We start from the raw sequence: 3,219 nt of genomic DNA on the forward strand, positions 1-3,219 counted from the left end.
ATTTCTAAACAGGAGGAGGAGGAGGAAGAGGAGGAGGAGGAGGAGGAGGAGGAGGAGTAGGAGGAGGAGGAGAACAGACAGTAATAACAACAATAACAACAAAACCAACAGCAGCAACAACATATAATAATAATAACAGCCACAATAACAATAAACAGGTAGATAGACAGGTAGATAAATATATAGATAGATAATTAAATAGATAGATAGTTTCTTTCTTAATGAAACGTTCCCCCCTTAGATGACAGAAAATGCCGAATAAATTTGCTTATTGTTCTGACAACAACAACAAACAATAAAAGAGAGATTGATTAATTGATTGATTGATTGACTTATAGATAGATAATGAAATCGATAGACAGAAAGATAGATAGGTAGATACATACATACATACATACATAGATGGAGAAAGAGAGAGAGAGAGAGAGAGAGAGAGAGAGAGAGAGAGAGAGAGAGAGAGAGAGAGAGAGAGAGAGAGAGAGAGAAATGAGGGCGACGGGGAGAGAGGACGAGTGGCTGGGACACCTTTGAGATGAGGCAAAAGCGATAATGATGCAGCAGTGTAAATACAAGAGAGAGAGAGAGAGAGAGAGAGAGAGAGAGAGAGAGAGAGAGAGAGAGAGAGAGAGAGAGTAAATAACTGATAAGCACAAATACATTTCCCTCATAAAAAAGATAAATCTTCAGAAATCTAAAGATAAACAAGAAAGTAAAACAAAAACCAAAGAAATAAAAAGAATGAAAAGCAAAAACTCAGTGACATGCAAGCAAACAAATATTTACTTAGAAAACACACACACACACACACACACACACACACACACACACACATGACCCTGGTAAGCTAAGCGGATTTGTGTGTGTGTGTGTGTGTGTGTGTGTGTGTGTGTGTGTGTGTGTGTGTGTACGCGTGTCGATCTGTTAGTATATATCATTTCATCTCTCTCTCTCTCTCTCTCTCTCTCTCTCTCTCTCTCTCTCTCTCTCTCTCTCTCTCTCTCTCTCTCTCTCTCTCTCTCTCTCTCTCTCTCTCTCTCTCTCTCTCTCTCTCTCTCTCTCTCTCTCTCTCTCTCTCTCTCTCTCTCTCTGATTTATATTAAAAATGTTTGCAATATTATGGAGTTTTCTAACTTTCCAATACAAACTTTCTTGTTATAACTGAAATTCGTAGTGAGCTTGACAGATGAGACAGAGAGAGAGAGAGAGAGAGAGAGAGAGAGAGAGAGAGAGAGAGAGAGAGAGAGAGAGAGAGAGAGTTTGTGTGTTTGTGTGTGTGTATGCCTGATGGGGAGCAGTCTATATGTTAACTGCCACTTTGATTTAATTACTACAGGAAGGTGTCATGTTTCTGCTAAATCAGGATCTTCTAACTATCACTGTCACTCCTTTTCCTTTCTTATGCAGTACTATTATACCCCTTCCTCCTCATTAATTTTCCCCATGACAGTTAAGAACAACCTTTTTGCATTTACTTTCTCCTGAAGCCTATTTGACAATTTATTCCTCCCTTCTCCCTTTAGAATGAACCTTTAGCCTTTATTTCCTGCATTGACCCGTTAAATTTGTCCTTTGACCTCATAACACCATTTATTTCTCTTATTAGCCTTCAGACTTATCTTTTAATTCCCAATTTTTACCTAAAAGGATTTATAACTCAATGGCTTAGTTTTTTTTCCAAAGTTAAGCAACATTTTGGTCCTTTAATATTCTCTATGCTCCTTAAAAATAGTTCTCACCCTCCTCATCCACTTTATATATACAGACGAAAATTCTATTCGTTTGCAAATAAAAAGCATAAGCCAAAACATCATTACATGAGAGAGAGAGAGAGAGAGAGAGAGAGAGAGAGAGAGAGAGAGAGAGAGAGAGAGAGAGAGAGAGAGAGAAATAATGAGTGGCCGCCATGGGTTGAAGGAGAAAACAGATGCTGTGCTCAGTGGGCGCGGGATGACCAGCTAAACTCTCAAGCTGGAAAATTTAATAATTCTAAAATCCAGACCAACAGCAGTTCATGCTCGTAGGGAACAAAGAAAAAATTAAAATGAGATACAAAAAATAAAAGAGAAAAGATATCCCATGACATGCCCTCATCCTTCTCCTACTTTTCTTCATCCTCTTCCTTCTCTTTTGTTTTCTCCTCCCTATTTTCCTCTTTTCCTTTTCCTCCTCCTCCTCCTCCTCCTCTTCCTCCTCCTCCTCCTCCTCCTCCTCCTCCTCCTCCTCCTCCTCCTCCCTCCTCCTCCTTCTCCTCCTCGTCGTCGTCGTCCCTGACTCTTCAACCAGAAAAAAACAAAAAAAGTATAAACAAAATGAAGACTCTTATTATTTCAGTCTGATATCATCCACAGAATTCTTAGGTCACGTTTGTGTTACTTCTTTTCTTTCTCTTTTCATTTTCTTTTATCTCTCTCTCTCTCTCTCTCTCTCTCTCTCTCTCTGACCTTCGAAAGGACTTCGTTTACTAAAAACACACTGTACATTTATGGAAACGTGTTAAGATTGGTAGAAAACTGCCTGAACAACCGTAAACATAGAGTAGCTATAAATAAGAAAAAAAAAAGCATCCAAGTGGAGTGACGTAACCAGCTGGGTGCCACAGGGATCAGTCATGGGACCAGTTTTCTTTCTTGTGTATATAAACGGCATAGATAATCGAGTTTGCTGATGACACCAATATAACGAATTTTGTAACCTCTAATGAACAAGTGTTTAAATGTAGTCAATTTACTGTAGACATGTTATCAGAGTGGGAACAAACCTGGCATATTGACGCGCAAGAAAATGGTTGCAAAATTGTTGGCAAATCTTTCAAAACTCATGAATTTATTTATTATTTTTCCATCTTAATCTATGGACAGGTTTCCTTGGGAAGTGAAAGTCTGCAACACCGTAGAGACAAATATTTTGCCTCCAATCCACTGCTAAATTGGTTACTCGTTAGAGATTAACTTCCCTGTTTCCAGAGAATGAAGGCATTTCATTTCATCTATTTCCATTCTTTCCTATAAAATTTTCTTCGAGTTTTTCTTCCTCTAACCCCGTAACGTATTTATATCTGACCTATTCTCCTGTACGGCTTATGACGGAGACAGCGGAGGGTGGGGTGAGAGTCTTCTGCTTCACTATCCTTTACTTCCATTTTCATTTTAGTAGTTTTACTTCAGGTCACCTCGTGAGGACTGCAAGGTGTGTTGTGGCCTATTTCTTTTTTTCTTTAAT

Source organism: Portunus trituberculatus, chromosome 24 (genome assembly GCF_017591435.1).
Source record: "Portunus trituberculatus isolate SZX2019 chromosome 24, ASM1759143v1, whole genome shotgun sequence".
Lineage (NCBI taxonomy): Eukaryota > Metazoa > Arthropoda > Malacostraca > Decapoda > Portunidae > Portunus > Portunus trituberculatus.